Source organism: Chaetura pelagica, unplaced genomic scaffold (assembly GCF_000747805.2).
Source record: "Chaetura pelagica isolate M959 unplaced genomic scaffold, ChaPel_1.0 scaffold176, whole genome shotgun sequence".
NCBI lineage: Eukaryota > Metazoa > Chordata > Aves > Apodiformes > Apodidae > Chaetura > Chaetura pelagica.
This window is the reverse complement of record NW_009953484.1, coordinates 335,034-353,328: the sequence shown is the minus strand read 5'-3', so window position 1 is coordinate 353,328 and position 18,295 is coordinate 335,034. Positions and strand designations below refer to the sequence as shown.

Below are 18,295 nucleotides of genomic sequence, written 5' to 3'. Positions count from 1 at the left end.
TTACAGTACAGTGTATAATCTTTTCTACTATGTGAGCTGTGACTTAGAAGCCACCAGAAACCAGAGCATAACTAGTTTGGTAGGTGGGGGCAAAGACAGCAGCAAGGTTTAGTTGGGATATGCAGATGTTCCACATTTGGGACAATTGTATTGGGCTCACTCAGCTGGTGTTATTTTGATTTTTCTGTAACAATAAAATTTTAATTAGGTTTAAGCAGAAGCAACCAGTGCACCTGTATTTAAGGGTGTGAGGAATTACTGATCCTGAAGACATCCAACCTATAATAACTAATAGTTAGAAGTAGTTATGGGTTGAAGTTCAAAGAGTGGGTGATGGACTTGGTCACTTCTGGTTACTGATGAATCTTTCTGTGACTGCTGAAACTAATAAGGGTCTGTAACTGGAGTAGCAAGTCTTAAATAAACAAGATATTCAATCTCTTAAAGAGTTATTCCTATCAAGAGCTAGAAGAGGGTGAGGTGAATCCAAGAGACACGTTGGTTCATCCATCCAAATTGCTGATTTCTATGTTTCAGACTTCCTTATCTTGCCAAAGGGGACAAGAAACAACAACTCTCAAAGCATGTGTGGAGTGCCTGTGGATTTGGCACATTTTGGATTAGACTGCACATCCATAAGTTTGGACAGTTCTTTTTCTTTTATATTTATTTTAAATTTGGATCTAATAGCTTTGTGTATGTATGTTCTCTTATGAGATGTCTCAAAAACTGAGTCTGTGTTTCTACCACTGAAACACTGTAAAATCTATTGCCTTTGTATGTGTGTTGATAAGATTATTGGGATTCTGTTCCTTCCCCAGTGTATTTAAAAATTTAGTGTGTTACTTGATTAATTGCTTGAAGTGTTTGCAGAAGTCAGGAAATGAAGCATCGTGGTCAGTGCTTATTATTTTATTGCAGTAGCTGTGAAGTCAAATAATTAGATGAATTTCTGCTATTATGTTTTTAGCCCTTGCAGCAATGGAGAAAAGGCAGGAAATGTGATTCAGAAGACTGACAGGAATAGAAAGTATCAGGAAGACTCAAAATACACACACGCCTCATGATTTTTGGACAGTCTTATGATTTCATAGGGTCTGGTGTGTAATTTGTCAGTCCAAGGGCAGGCAGCCTTGCTGAAGGTTACAAAACTAAGTCTGACATGGGAGGTGGTTTGAGTCTCTATGTGCATTAGGGTTAGTGTTACCAATTATATTTCTCTAATGGAGTGCTAGTTATTAAATTATTCAGGGAAAGTAAAAGTTCTAATATTTTTAGGAAAAAACTCCACTCGTGGCTATTTTTTAAAGATTAGTTGGTAATTAGGCAGAAAAACAAAAGAAAAAAGAGAAAGTTAGGAGAACAAAAATAAAAAAAAGAAGGAAAGTAGAGAAGACCCTGCCCTTGAGAATGTGAAAGTGAGGTTTGTTTTCTTTTTGTGTTCTTCTCTCTGCACTGGGTGCACATTGTCCTCTAGACTGACAAAGTTCTTGTGTTTCCCTTGGAGTGTGTCTGTTCATTAGTGTCTCCAGACAGAGGTAGTTGAGCTTTTAATTAAAATACAATTTTCAGGTTTTTTAGTGCGTTAATGAGACAGCAAAAATTAATTCATTGGAAGAGGAACAGATATCTGGGTCTTACAGCAGTGAAAGTTAGAGCCTCATTAGTAGCTAATTATGCAGAACACAGTATATAAATGGAGTTGTTATGGCACTAAAAAAAGCCTCAGTGCATTACCTAATGACATAAAATGTTTACAGTCTGTTCTGAGTATGGTATAATGTCTTTCTGAGGTAATTAATGGCATATTTAACAGTGACACAACTGGAATCACAATTGCTTTGCAGGTACAAGTTGAGGGCAATGGATTGTGTGGAAGTCTTGAGGCACAGTGGATTATTTGTCCACTGATAAATCTGGGAGTATCAGATGATCCAGGAAGAACTCATGATTTATGCAGGAAGTGGGACAGTGTCTGTTTCTGAAAATGACAGAGTACACTGGGCTTTATTTTTTGGGTTTTTTTGGCAGTGAGATGCCAGGAGTCCAAGCTGACTGTCCAAACAGGCCTGGTTACATGAGAGAACCAAGACCCATCTTCTGATAAGTAAGAAGGAGTGAAGTATCTTGCTTTTCAATATAAAAACAGCAAGCAAGACTGATAACACACACAAGATGAAAAAGACTATATTTGTTTGACTACAAGGGCCTCCATGAATCAGACAGACATATTCAAATTAATGCCTTAATTGCAAGTTAAATATTGTTTTTAGTAGACTAAAGGATAAATTAAAAACCAACTAACCAAACAAAAAGGATTTTTTAAAATCTGCCTAACAGGAATGGCAGATGTAACTTAACAGCTACATGTTATTATTAAGAATGGTAGCCAGCGTTATGCTTCCATAAGGCAATGCCTCATACTAAGAGTAAAGCTGTAAGCAGCAGTAACCAACCAAAGCTGCTGAGGTGCAGCATGGTAGAAACAGCCTCAGTTGCACATCAGCAGTGGTAGAGGAATGACTGAAGGAGAATGCTGCATTTGGGGAAACACACTTGCTGTGGACCCTGCCTAGCACATCGGAGCTAATTTGGATAGAAGTAGAGAAATATTGTGAAAAACTGGAGGGGGTGAGAAGGCAGATGAGGAGATGTTCATGCAAATAAGAAAGGCCTGTAAAATGATCTGTGCATTAGTCATGATGATTCCAATTACTGTTGTATTGACTAGGAACCACAGAGCCACAGAATCAATTAGATGTTTAAAAACACAAAAAGCTATTTCCTTGCTCAATTTATTCAGCAGTCAACAAATTTAGAGGTTGTTCTGGGAAACTATTTTGGTATGATGACCAAGTTAGAGACTGATTAATGTTTAGCTGGGAGTAGGTGAAGTGAAGTGATTTTGCTATGAGTTCAATGCTTTATTTTTTAGCTGTGATGCTTAGGGAAATTAGATGGAATGTTATTTTTCTGTGCTAGCACCTTTGCATGTGTTACTGGCATTATCAGCTCTAGTGGGAGGAAGACTTAATGACCTGAACGTTTGTGTTACGGCAGGTAGGAAAAGAAGCTGCCTATTAATTGTGGTAGGTTTGTTGGTTTATTTTTTTTTTTTAGTTCATTAGTGAAAATAATTTTGTATTCATAAAAAGGTGTAGGTAGGCCAGAGCTGAAGGCTCTAGACCCATGTCTAATGGATACAGTTAAATAGATGTCAGTGCCAGCATTGCTGAGAACCCACCAATTTGCCTGATTCCCATCTGACAAAGATGTTTGTGTGCCTGTGTGCATGTGCCTTGATCATTTTTGCTGATCTCTGAGTATGAGGCTTTGCATTACTGTGGCCAGCATGAATACCAAGTCCTAGCTGTAACGGTGCTCTCTCTAAATAATGAATAGAGTTAGTACAAGTTTGCTGAAGAATTGACTTTTATAATCAATCATATGTGGAACACAAGGATAGTCAATTCTCAATGACATTATATGCCCATAAAAATCTGTAGCACACTTCCCTAATAGGTTTTCTGTGTTGGGAAAACTAAAAGATGCACTTTGCAACGTATTTTGATCCTTTGTTAAAGGACTTGCTTCTTCCTATATGGCTTAGCAGAGAAGTTATTCTGGCTAGCTCTGGTCTGGAGCAGGCTGGCTAACCTTTTGTGACTGCTGTGGTCATACTATTGACCCCAGTATGGTAGCACAGTTTGTCTTTGGAGGTAAATAAACTGCTTTTCATGTACAGTGGAAGAAGGGAATGGCTGTAGCATGGTGAACAGCTCATGATGCACTGTAAATCTGTAATTTTAGTCCAGATTGAAGTAGCTTGTATGTGTAGCCATGATCGTAGAGTATTTCAGATGTGCTTTGAGTTGGCAGTGAACAAATTCTGTATTTGCCTGCCACAAGTGATCTGGTTGCTTTCAGGTTCATGTCTAGATGCACTACCTTTGGCTGAGCAAATCAGGACCTTGTCAGTAGCTCAGCTCACAGTCACCAGCATGCAGCAATCCACAGTTTGGCTGGGGACTCTGAAATTCAGTAGTTCATCACTGTTTTCAGTGAAGCCTCTCCAAATCCTTGGTGCTAAGAGTGTTGTTGTGCAGGTGCCTGCCTGTCTCTGCTTGGTACAGGAGGAAAGCAGCAAAATCCTTTCCTGTCTTGCCTGACCTGTTTCAGAAAGGCGAGTGTGCACTGGTCTGCAGGTCTTCCATCCTGAATCCAGCTTTTGGTTGAACACCTGCCATAATGTTCACACTGGTCTGTAAGTCTCTTTGGCAGATACTGAGCACCAGGCAGGCAGACCCTGCCCAATTCGTGCACATGGTATCATTGTTTAAGCTGTTTCTGTTTCAGTCCACAGCCATCTCCCATCCATCTTCTCCCATCCATCTCCATCTTCTCTCTCCTGTCTCTACAACATGCTGCAATCTTATCCACCCAGACCTGGCCAAAATGCAACATTTGTCTTTGCAAGGTTGCTTCTGTTTTTTCTGTTGTTCTTTTCTATGACTGAGGAGATCTGAAATTTACATCAATTGCTTTTGAAAACATGGGATGGGAGTGGGGAAGGGATTCAGACAAAGCCACTGCTGAAGATGTGAAAAAAAGATTGAGAACTGTGGCTACAGGAAGCAAAGGTCCATGTCCACAGAGAGATGCTACACAAAGACTTCTCTAGATTTTTAAAAAAGTTTCTATTTCATCTCAATAATCAGGAGGGCAAGCAGGTAACTCAGAAACTTTAAAGATGGAAGCATATTTCTTATAGTGTTACATTACAGGTGGTTTCTTAATTTTTAGAACCCTGGGATCATATTTGTACTGTATAAACATGATTGGAAAGATGTTCTTAGAGAAGGAGCTGTTAAATTTAGAGAACAGCAAATGCAGAGGACTTTAATAAATGACTAAAGGCTTGGTAATATTTTTAAGTTATTAACTGGCTGTCTAGCACAATGTATGGGAAAGAAGAATTAAAATGTCCTGTTTTGTGAAGAAAGCAGATGAGGGATGGAATATTAAAAGTTCTTAAAATACAATCTTAAGTAAAAGTGTGCCCAGTGGAGAATTTGTAACAAAGAATAGAGAATGCTGTATAGATAGATTCAAGTAAAATGGAAATATAGAAACTAAGAGTAGTGGAAATGAGGAGCCCAGGGGTCCCTCTGTTACTAGGATATCTATAGTCCCTATCAAAGTCTGTGCATGGAACTTTTTAGATAATACAATAGAACTTCAAAGCTAACCAATACAAGCCTTCACATTAGATCTCATCAGAGGGATGTGTGAAAACAGATGTTCTTGGGCTAAATTAATCCTTAGAATGTTAATTAGTTCATTATCTCTTTACTTTTATTTAAAGCTCGTGCTTTATTTGTTTCTATCTTACAAAATTTTCCCTACTGGATCCACATTGTGCTGCTTTTCTTTTTTTTTCAACTTGCACCCAGCAATTAGATTTAAATAGAACCCAGGCCCATGGTCCACAAAGCAGGTGTGTTCTGAGTAATGAATATTGTTGATAGTTTAAGGGGAGAGATGGTAAGAGGAAATCACATGATTTGGGACAGACTGACCCTGTCAGGGAAGATGTGCACAGGAAAAAAAATATTCAACAAGTGTGAAAAGATGAAGTAACATCCCCTTTTTTCTACCTCCTTTCCTTTAACTTAGGAGATAATTTTAACCAATTTAAAATCCTATGCATTTCATGGAAATCAGTAATGGAAGAGGGGAGAGAGAAAGCCAGAATTCCTCTTCCTGGGAGGAACCACTGCACAATTCAAAGTCCATCTATTCCTGCTCTACTGACTGATGCTGTTCTGTTCCTCTGGACCCTCAAACCAGTAAGGGATGTGGAAAGCAGCTGGAGGTAACTGGAGATAGAAAAGAGTCATGGAGGTTTCTCCCTCCCCATTAGTAGATGCAGAGAGTGCATGGAGATGGAGAATTGGGGAATAGTGCAGTGAGAGGAAAACATCACAGGAGCATGTGAAACTTTATTTTTGAAACCTGTCCACTTTCCTGTTTATTCATCCACACAGCCTCTGGCTCTCCTCTGAGCCAAAACCCTCTGAATTTGGGAGCCAGAGGCACAATCCTGAACAACAGCTAAAGAGCTGAAGTCCTTCTCATTTATGTCCCACCATGCAGTGTGTGCAGTCTCTGTAGGGTGTGTTAATCTTCTGAACTGAATTGTGATCATTTCAGTGTTTTAATTTGATAATTAGTAACAGTAATAGTAATAATAATACAATAATAAGACATAAAACATGCTATTCAATAACTAATGCCAATGAAACACACAGAAATTATGTCTAGTTCAGTCAGTGTGTTGCAAAGGCTTCTGCAGTCCCTCATTCCACCTGAAACAGGGATTCCTTGTCAGCTGTGCAGTGTCAGGATATTAAAAGTCAGCAGAAGAAAATTATAGCATCATTTATTTTCTCCCCCCCTGTCCCCAGTTAAGAGAAGTATCCTCACAATTCCTAATGATGTAGGGGGTGAAAAGAACATTTTCTAGTCCTGGCTTGCCTCACAGAGTATGAGAATCACTCTGAAGTCATTAGATTTGTATAAGCAAATATGTACAGTTAAAATATTACACAGCTATTTAATTTTGATGCTCTGGAAACCCCTTAATATAAATTTCTGCTGAGGTTTTTATATTTTTCTGCTTTCATTATAAAATAAATAATCTGTATAATATAGGAGTTATTAATGTAAATTACTTAATGTATTGGATCAATAATGAAATCAGCTGTTGGAAAAAAGCTCTGGTAGATTAATCTTGATTCTAAAATTTATAGATTAGAATGGTTTGAGAGATTGTAATGTAGTGGGACAAATCTTGTCTTTACAGCTACTTTTTAATATAAAATCCTATCTAAGTTGTAGTTCAAAGACTTTTTTGTTCCTATTTTCTTATTAATTCCTATATTTATTAAGAAAAATATGCTTCTGTCATAGGGCAATGAAAAGTATTGAATTCATTGTACATGTGTCTTTAGTAGAGATGGAAAAATAAGGCATCTGGAAGAAGGGTGTGCAGTTTAGCTTGGTGTGTTGCTTTTAAATGGTTCCTGACAAAGGAACCAAACTGGGTATTCACAGAATCACAGAATCTTAGGGGTTGGAAGGGACCTCAAAAGATCATCTAGTCCAACCCCCTTGCCAGAGCAGGGTCACCCAGATCACATCACACAGGAACGTGTCCAGGCGGGTTGGAATGTCTCCAGAGAAGGAGACTCCACAGCCTCTCTGGGCAGCCTGGCCCAGGGCTCTGTCACTCTCACAGTAAAGAAGTTTTTCTGATGTTTACATGGAACCTCCTGTATTCCAGTTTGCACCCATTGCCCCTTGTCCTATCACTGGACATCACTGAAAAAAGCCTGGCTTTTTTTCTTGCAAAAACAGATACAGACAATGATCTTTCTTCTGCAACATGCATGGAATATCTATTTATTATTTTTTAAAAATTGTTTTAGTATCACATATAAAGGATTCAAAACATAGTCATATAAATCAGATTGTCAAGAAGTGTTAACTTGTATAAAGTACCTCCATATTCTTAATATTGTGGATTTTTTCTATATTTTTATTTACTCATCATGTAGAAAACTTTCAGCTTTGTAAAAAAGAAGCATTTCTTATGGGATAACACAAAGAAGCTGTTGTAAAGCCTTCATATGTGTGGGAAATTGCCTAACAACGATGCTACAAAACAAATCCTCTCTTTGCAGCTTTCTCTGCTGCCTCAGAGACTTCATGCTTTTCTCTTGGCCCTATTATTAATTCCAGTGATGAGATATCTCAATCTGTCCCACTTGTGAGTCACGGAGAACAACTGGTGTAGTACTAAGAACTTCAAAAGACTTTCTTCTGAATTGGAGAGAATATGTCAGGAGATGAAAACACAAAGTAGGAGTTTGCTCCCAGGGTGCTGCTTGCAAAAACTGGTGATGTCTTCATTGTGTTCTGAGAACAGAGGGGGTTACCATGCAATAGCACAGCTTGAAGAGCTGTGTGCCAGCTCTGTGCCAAACAGGCAGTGTTTTCTGCTGTGTTTTTTTAGGTGAGCATTATATTCTGAGCACAGAGTTGAGTTCAGAAGGATCAATTGTTTCTCACTGAGGTGAACTGGAGTAATTTGCTTTCAGTGAGGCTTCCTCTTCCAGCCCTGTTGAGCTCACTCTGAACACCATGGTTCAGGCTGGTTTGGAGACATCGGGCCTCTGCCTCACACAGAAGAGGATTTCATAGCTCAGCTGGTTAAAAGCAGCTTTTCTGCAGTGTAAATAAGTATGGTGAAGCCTGCAAGAACCCAGGTACCAGCCCTGGTAGCTGTTTTCTTCCTCCCATGAGCAGGAAGAGCCTCCACTGCCATCAAGGGAGGTGGGCAGCAGAGAACTGGCCTCCCCAGCTCTGCCGAAGCCAGACCAATGTCCATTCTCTCTGTGCATGAAATACATGAGAAACACATTTAACACAGTTGAGGACAGTCACCCACATCTAACACTTCAGATGAAAGGAAATAAAAATTCCTCTAGTCCCTGATCCATTAGGCAAAATACTGCAGAGTGCAAGGAAAAAAAAGTTGGAATCTCCTTTCCACCCCAGCAAACAGTGAATTAGCACCCTGAAACAAAAATATTGCAATTCCTTGCAACTGTCTGACTTATTTACTCTAGTAGGAGCTGGTATTTTGATTCCCTACGAGTCTGCTTCTTTGGAAGAGTTGCTCAGGGTTGTTGCTAATTGCCTGCAGACACAAAACACTGTGGAAAGTAAAACATTCTGCTACATTTTCATTACTTCATGCAGTTCACCTTTTCAAATGTCCTTATCCTCTCCCAGTTGGTTCTCCTTATGCCAGTCTCTTGCAGGTCTGTCCTAATCAATTTATTCCCCATCTCTGTATCTTTTCTGTTTTGGCAACTTGGTGCCTGTAGCCTGGTGTAGCAGGACTGAAGTAGAAAGAGCTCAGACAGACGTGGAAAATAAAATTCCGTTCCTGATGTAGTGGACAGAACTGAGTTCAGTTATCATTATGAGCAGCCACAATTAATTTATAATTTCTTTTTTTGTGATTGATATGAACAAACATGCTCTTGGCTCATGAGCAAAGATCTGAGGAAGTGTTCTTTAGCCATTTGTGGTGCAGTTGGTGTAATGTCAGTTGCACATGTCTGAAAAAGTTATCCTACGTTTCTCTCCCATTATGAATTCATTTAGTGTAGCTACCATTATATTAAGTCTATTGGTGTCTTTTTCAGGTGGGTTTTTTTCTGGTTTTTTTTTGAAACATTTTCTCTCAAATTGTTCAGAGCCCTGAAGATTTTACTAGCCTGAGCAATGTCTCTGGGGCATTTATTGAGTCATTACTGAGAATGTCTTTGACATTATTCAGGAACTGATCAATCTTCCTCACTGCACTAATTCTCCTAAAAAATCTTAACATCACTTGCAACAGATGTTAAATGTGTATAACCTGCTTCTCCTTTAAATTCTTTTTATTTTGTTGTTAAATCTATGAAAATCTTTCTCTTTCTTCGTGGTGGCTCGAGGACACCAGTGGAGCCATGATAATTGCAAGTCTCACCTGTGTTCAGAGATCAGTTTCTATATAGATCTAAGTGAGTCACTTGAGACAAAGGAGCTTTTTTTACAGGCTTGGTTTGGCAGTAATTCAGAGCTGAGCTGCCCCTTTGAGGTGGAGGCTGTCACAGGGAAGTCAGATGTGTCACAGCTCCTGCAGGAAGGGGAAGGTGCTCTGTAGCACCAGTATAAGCATAGTCCATTTGCTGCACTTTCTGGCTATGATACAGTGAGAGCTGGCAGCATCCTCTGCAGCTCTGCTGGCCCTGGGTGAATGGCACAAAAAACTAGCACGGTGGGAGACTAATACAAAAACAAGTGCCCATGTTGTGGTCACAGTTAGACATGAGTAAATCCTCTTAGCTGAGTGAAAAGTTCTTTGGCCACAGTGAGAGCATTTGGTTGACTTTTTAAAAAAATTAGACACTCATAGCTGGCTTTTCAAATCATCATCCAAGGGACATGATTGATGTTTGTTAGACCATTAGTTGGTCTAACAAACTAAGATAATTTTTTATAAAGTTGATGAAATAAAATTGAAGCAGCTAAAAAAGAGGGTAGCTGCTGGTCAGAAGAACTAGATGAAAGCATTCAGGTTGGGGAACTTTTCTTTGTTGTTGTTCTTGACACAGTGAGACATTGTTGTTGTTCTGAACATGGTATTTCAAATGTATCCCCTTGTACTGGCAATAAATAACAGTGTATGATGCAAGGTACCCAGGAGCAACAGCAAATCTAATAGATAATAGATCTCTGTATCTATCTCAGAGAGTTTCCATTTTCAAAACGGAAATGACAGAACTTTATGTGGTAAGGTACAGTGATTTTCCTTAATCTGTAAGGAAGAGAAAATTCCAGAAAACTTACTTTTCAAAATATATATATATATTTTTTTTAATGCTTAGTGGCATCATCTAACTCTGTACTAATTATTCAACACTGTGCTAAGGGGAAGCTTGCAAGCACTTGAGGCCTCTCAGATGAGATGACAGGACGTGCTCCACAACACAGAAACAAGTAGAATTGTGTACAGTCCATAATGGAAGATAATGCAGAATTTAAACTGGAAGGGTAAGAAGAGAATAAACAAGAGGCCATCTACTTTTAGAAAAAAAGAAATATTACTAAAAGCAAAGCTAACTGAAAAGAAAATATGGGTAAGCACATTAATATACTTCTCGGAATTTAATTTCAGATCAAAAGATCTGAGAACCAAAGTAGCTGGTTCCCTGAATGACGGTTCTGCTGAGCCATGGCAGCCAGACTGGCACAAGCAAGAAACAAAGGCAACAGAACTGCAACCATTTGAATGTTGTCTGAAGGAGATTAATCATGACACCTGAAATATCAAAGATTCAAGCAGTCACTTGTATAAAGGGTTTATACAGAGCTCATCAGGTGTAATAAACCAAACAAACTGATCTATCACAGTGCTGTGACCATTCCTACTAATAATACCCTGTGAGGGAAAGTCTTGCCTCACACCACAGCCTGCAACTATTCCAGTTGGAAAATGCTGTTGCTCCAAACAAGCATCTCTTGTACAGGGAGCTGTGACATACATACTAGAGGCTTTGTGACATACACAGAAGAGACCTCATCTGCTTCATGAGCTGTATAAAAAATATGATTAAATGTGCTGTCTGCTAAATGGGACCAGCATCAGGATTCCAGCCAAAGAGTAAGAGGATTAATTTGAAGAATGTAAAATGTGGTATGTTAGTGAAGTGTGAATCTTGCCTCTCAAACAATTGTAACAAGTGTGCAGCTCTTGCTTGTTTCCATCATATCTGCTTAGGCTACTCTTGCAAACATTTGATTTATTCCTGTACTGCTAAAAGAAATGAGTGCATTTATTTCTGCTGCTTAGGTCACCTACAAACAAATTGGTATGGCAGACTTCCCAGTGAACTCCTGCAGCAAGCATAGCACTGGCTCCAACATTTGGTCAGGATTCTTGGCTTTTAGAAGCAAAAGTGACAGTGGGAAAAAGCTCTACAAAAACTCCAGTAGAGAGGTATAAAGCTCTTGAGATAAAACAGAAGTTAATTTCCCAATAAATCTACCTGGATGTTATTAATTGCCATCTTTAGTTATTTAATTCTTGGGTGCCCTAGGAACACGATGAATGAGACTATGAATGACAAACTGATTTGTGAAAGAAATTAGATGGAGCCCATTTCTTGTTTCATTTTCAGTAACATACATCTGAGGAAAGTCCATGGTTTTAAAGACTTTGTCCAACTAAAGGAATAGGAATCAGCTTGGAGAATTTAGAGAAATCTAAAGACTTTGCATAACAAATACTTGATTGTTGGTACAACAAAGCTATAACAACCATTACCTTGCTTAATAAAAAAAAAAAAAAATTGCTTTTGATGGGATATAGACATCAATTGTAAAAAATGCACTTAAAAAAAATGTGGAACAATGCTATTTATCTAATCTTTACTGGAGTTAAATGCATTATGATACAGTTAATAATGTATTTCCTGTAGTGAGTTATAATCCCAAGTAGTTTGGTTTTGTTTTTATTACAAATTCTGTCCTTTTTTACAGGAAAATTTTTCTCCTGGTCCTCCCTTTTGCTTCTCCTGAAACTGTGAGTTGATAATAGAATTTTATCATACTGTCAATTACTTCTGTTTGACTTAAAACTAAGGCTTGGAATAATTAATTTCAATGTGTACTGTGAATCCTCATTTGTGTTTAGTTGTCTCTAGGTTGTTCCTAAATATCCCTGAGGTTTCTTGTCCATATTTGGACAAGATATTGTAAATGTACAGGCATATTCACTTCCACTGTCCAACCAGTAAACTTTATCCAAAAGAAATAAATACGTATATGACAGGTTGGATAACAAAAGCATTAAAAGCCAGCAATCCTATGTCAGCTTCATTTTAAACCAGATTTATTGTGTATGTCTTCTTCTCTGAGTGGTTTACATCACTACGGAATGTTGGCTGCATTGCACAGCCCTCCCTCCAGGGTTGGTGTTTATCTTGCTGCAGTTGCTTCTTTCATGATTATAGTTACTGTATTGGATTATATTTTGTGTGTCTATAATACAGGAGAATGTGGACTATAATGTGACCCTTCTCCCTTTTATATTGCAGCACATCAAATCCTTCCTACTGTCTGCACAAAATGCACAAACTGTAGTTTGTGTTGGCATTTCTTACAGTGTGGTTTGGTGGAACCTGGGATCCTGTCTTTGGAATGATGTGGCTGTGAGCTGGGATGGGTTCAGATATCAGAAAGCTTGATCACTGAAGGGATATTAATTTATCCCAGGTGGCATCCTGTGGATTTCTTCTTTGTGTACACATGTAAACCCATTTGGGAAGCTCTAAGGCAGTTTCAGTAGGGAAGACACAAAGCCACAATCAGGCCAAGGCAGCACTTTGAATCAAACCTTTCCTTTGCAGGGAGCTAATTGAAGAGTCCTTCTGCATTGCTGGGTGCCCTCAGTGAAATATGGGGTGTGTTTAATCCTTGTAATTTGGGGCAGAAATTCTCTTGTTATATGTAAGACTTATTGAAATATTCCACATCTAAAATAGAATCACAGCCAAACCTGGGGCAGAAAAATAGAAAAAAGCAAAGCTGACAGCTCACATGGATAGGTAAGTTATTCTGTAGTATCCATATACTCCCCTTACCCATGTTGAGGGTAAAAAACTAAATATTGATGTTCCATTCAGAGCAATATTAAACCTTTTAAATAGTTTATAGTCGTAAATCACATTTGCTGCAGTGTTCCCTGCAGTGTAGCAGAGAATGGACTGGAGATATACCCCGTCAGTTAAAGGCAGCTGTTGTAGGAGGTTGCTAAAGCATATAACAATGTAGCCACTGGGATCAATTTCTATCAGACACAGCAATTCAAAGATATTCAATAAGTCATTAACAAGATTAATGAACTCTAATAAAAAATGCAAGCTCCTATTCCATATTTTATTCTGCTCACTGTAGCTGAAAATTGCATTTTATGATTTTATTAGACATATTACTTAATTTTTCTCAAATTGGTCATTTTATTTAAGTTAAAGGATATTAAATAGATTTTTTTCCACAGAGAAATAGGATTTATTTTTTTTTTTTAAAATTGAATTGATGTAATAAAGTACCTGTATAACATAAATGGTTATCTAATCAATAGGATCAAGTCTTCTCTCTTGCAGTAGCACAAGATTTAGAGTGAGGCTTTGAGACTGGGCTGGTGCATAATTGCATCACCTTACAGAAGTGCCTGGAGTATAAGGAGTGTTATACCCCATCATACATCACCTAGTGAAGATTAATTTTTTTGTGTGACTAACGTATTTTTGGTGTCCTGCTAAATCTTTGGTTTGTCCCTCTCAGCCCCTCCACTTCAAGAGGAAAGTCTTGCCTTTGCAGGAGCTGCTTCCTTCATTCCCTTAGGCCAAAGAAAGAGGCTTCAAACCAATTTGCTCTGTGGTGAGAAGGGATTGGATGTGAAAGCTGCTGCAGCCACTGAGCTACTCGAGTGCAAAATGGGAGAGACAGTAGCATGAGCGACAGCAGAATCTGGCTCAGGGGTCTTGTTTTTCTTGTTAATGTCTTAAATTGGAGCCCATGAGAAGATGTTACTGTAAAGGAACATTCACAGAAACACAGGTAAGTGTATTCTGCTGGGGGGAGAAGCAGCTTCCCAAGGAAGGCAAAGCAGCTGATTGAGACCCTCAGAACAACTTGTCTAGGTGATGCTGTATGACGTGTAGAAGCAGATTTGTTGCTCTTGGTAACAGTTGAGAGGTTTCTCATTTGTTGAATGGGAAGTGACTCAACAGAAGTCAGTAACAGAACAGCAGAAACAAGATATTCTTTGCTGGAGATTAAGAGTGAAAGAGACTTAGTAACTATCTTCCTGTACCTGTGTTATCCCTGGCCTTATTATGTCTCATTTAATCTATTTTTTAGAGTATTCTGTCTGGTCTAAATAATTCAAGCTTTACACAGCATCTGAGAAGCTGCCTGTCTTTCATGTCCTCTTCCTTAGTGCTCTTCCACAGCAAAATTTCTCTTAGAGATTTATTGTAGCCCTACTACTTCCACAAACCTTTGTAGTAGGCTATCTCTGAAGGCTATAAGTATTTTTAAAAAATATCAGAAAAAGCAGATTAAAACTAGATACTAATAAAAAAAGTTTAGTGGGTATAGTGGCCATTATTTCAAGATGTTGTTTGCAGTTAGTCAATGTGCTGGGAGTTTGTGACACATCCTTTCATGCTCCACTGTGACTCTTCTGAGCAAATTTGCCATAGAGACAGTGACCAGTGTCAAAACTGAGTTGGTTACCATTTATTTCTCCTTTTGTGCAAGTTTTACTTAATTAATAACTACCTTGAGTCCTGTTTTATAAAGCTTTGTGCCGGAGACCAGATCCAAGACAGTGTCTTATGGTGATTTAAAAGTTAATTTAAAGGACATATAGGGTGTTAGAGCATGCAGGCACAAAGCTTGTTTTTGATTCATGGAAGTCTTCTGGATTGATTGTTTTAATAACATTTCTTAATAAAGTAAACTGAATGCATTTTATTCCTGTGGGCTCATGGGATGAAGAGTAGGAAGCTTCAGTCTATAACTTGTCAGCTTGGACTTCACAAAGGATATTAGAGTGCTCTGCTTTGCAATTATTGTTTTGTACACACAGCCCTTTTTTGAGAAGACATCTCCATTGCAACTGAAAATGCATATATTTAGAGGATATAAGTGAGCTTTCAAATTTAGCTATCAAGTGCAATCTGGGTTGGTTTCTTTTTGCTCCATTTACAGCAGTTCTTTTGTACTTCCAGTGGTTTCTCTATGGGCTTTGTGGTCCTGAGGCAGTACTTCAGGAAAGCAATTTTAGTGGGAGGAGATGATTAACAGCACACTTCAGTGACTTCCTCAGTTATGAGTTAAGTTAAATGTTTGCTTCTTAGTCAAATCTCACCAAAAAAACATTTTTCTTTTCAACATACACTTATATTGTTCATCCCAATTCCATTCTACTTTTTTTGCCTTACGTGGAAAAAGTGAGACTTGCTGCAGTGATTTAAATAGTATGATAAGTCATCTGGGAAAGTTCTGGGTTGTACCAAGTGTTAACTTATTGTATTCTCAGAAAACATCTAGAAAAGCCACTGTTTTATAGATTCCAGGAAGGCCTTTAAGAGGTGATAAATGTGGGCAGTGACCTTCTCATTAGAACTGATTTTAGGTCTTAAGCCTCATTTGTTTTCAGCAGAATCCATGCTCCAAAATTAATGAGCTTGTGAAAATCTCCTGTCTACTTGAAATCTGGACACATATTTGATCTTACTGTGAAACTTGGAAACAATTGCCCCTCTAAACTTAACAAATGCTATCTAGTATTTTGCTTCCTCTTCTTTCCTGTAAGCTGCTACAGAAGTTAGAGTATGATTCAATTTTCTTCCTGAGGAGCTCAAGAGAATGTCTTCTGTTTTATCCTGATCAGTCGATCACAACACTAAACTGTGGCTGTGCAGCTCTGCTTTTGCTGCTCTTTATGGGAAGAGAAGGGAGAAGAATGGGGAGCCTCAGTGAAGCAGTGGTGCTTTACCCCAGCATGCTGTTGATTTCCAGATCCTGTAGCTGTGCTGCCCTGTGTCCAGTGGCCGTGAGCATTTTCACAACTTTTTTCTTAATCTTAGTTTTGAGCAAACAGAATGTATTCCTGAAGTTGGGAATTAGGGAGACTGAGGGGAGACCTTATAGGTCTCTACAACTGCCTGAAAGGAGGTTGGAGTGAGGGGGGGTCTCTTCTCCCAAGGAACAAGTGATAGGACAAGAGGAAATGGCCTCAAGTTGTTACAGAGGAGGTTTAGATTGGCTATTAGGGAAATTTTATTCACAGAAAAGTTTGTTAGGCACTGGAACAGGCTGCTCAGAGAGATATGGTGGAGTCACCATCCTTGGAGGTATTTGAAAGATATGTAGATGTGGTGCTGAGGAACATGGTTGGCAGGTGCAGTTGGATGTGATGATCTAAAAGGTCTTTTCCAAGCTAAATGATTCCATGATTCTATAATGTATTAGATAGAGCCCTGTGAGATACCAAATGTATGTGATGGGGTACAAAGAGATTAATTTCCAAAAGTGTTATCTTTTTACATTCTTCACATGTGTGTCAAAGTGGAGGGCATCATCTGCTTGCAGCATTTTGCAACATGAGCTGAAACATCAGGTGCTGTGCATGCTTACAAATGAGGCTGCAGCCAGCAAACCTGGGAAATGAAATACAGAAGGTGCTAAAGTAGGAGAACACCTCTGGAGGAGGACAAAAAGAGCACACACAGACCTACTTTGCTGAGGCAGGCAATAAGGTTGGCTCTGATACTCATGGCAAAGGCAGCCTTCCTTTCTCATCCTTAGGAATTTCTGGAGTTCACACCTTTATACTTGTTGTGTGTCAGAGGCCCATGGCAGAGAGAAAAAAGTCATGTGGAACGTGTTAGTTCTGTGTAACTTGTCTGTGCAGGTATGTTAAATTGTCCAATTACAAGATTAAGGGATTTTTTTATTACTATTTTCCCAAGGTTCTGAGAAGCAATGACAGTAAATGGCACAACCAGCATGATTCTAAACCAGCAGAGGTAGACATAAAATTTTGGATGCTTCTTACTATGATCTTGTGTCTTTGGGAAGAAAAGGTTTTATAGTAAGTGAACAAAAATATTCTCAAATGGTGCTTGCTGTTTGAGATCAAGGCCCTTGCATCTATTGTTTTGCAGAACATTCCCAAAGAACAATTAAATATGTCTCCAAAAATAGTTAGAATCAGTGAAGAATAAAAAGGCCTGTGTGTAAATGCCAGATGATTTCTAGCTTCAGTTCAGTCCCCTTATATACCATGTCTTCTACTGAAGATTCTGGGGCTTGTAAGACTAAAATACTGCTCCTTCCTCCTTGCTTCTTCCCTGAATTAAGCACGTGTTGGCTCCCCTCTGCCAGGCTGAAAAAAATCCCCTCAGAGGAGATGATCACTTTGCCTTGAGGAGAACCACCATGTTGCAGTCTCATTTCTGCTGTGCAAAAAGCTGAATACACAGGGGCATACACTCACAGCAGAGCAGTGCCACGAGCCTTGGAAGAATGATTGTTTTGCCTGTAATTTATTCTCCAAAAAGGTCAACTCAGACACAACATCTGTTTTCCACTGTGATCCTGATTTCACCAGATAATTTTGCATGCTGCTGAAGTTTTCAGGAGAAAGACAAGATTAATTAGCTCTTTTGGGGAACTTTCAGAAATATTCTGAAATACTGTTACGATCATGGGTAAAATCATTCTGGGTTAGATTCAGCTTGGTGTCTTACAGGAAGCAGCCTGGGAAGAGTTATCATAGATAAGAAAACAGCTATCTGGACAAAGAACCATTATGGGATAGGATGTGTACAGTTACTAAATTAGAGAATTAATCCTTCAGCAAGAGAACACTAAGTAAGTTTATAGCTTAAAACCACGTTAGTTAGTATTGATGATGTGCATCTGTCTCTCTGTTTTTTGGCTGTGTGCTTGGCATCAGTATTGGCTGGTCTCATATCCAGTGAAAATAATTATAGAAACCAAAGTGATTAATGTCTGTTGGAAACAACTGGAAGGTTATTTTCATCTTTCACAGTACTGCTTTATGTACAGCATGTATACACAGTACATGAGGTGCTCT

At 38.7% G+C, this 18,295-nt stretch overlaps 1 protein-coding gene across 1 annotated transcript in view; it reads left to right on the top strand.

The window, feature by feature from the left end:
* The window catches only part of ACRV1 (acrosomal vesicle protein 1), a 52,965-nt gene that overhangs the window by 11,733 nt on the left and 22,937 nt on the right, over positions 1 to 18,295 (top strand). The window lies entirely within an intron of this gene.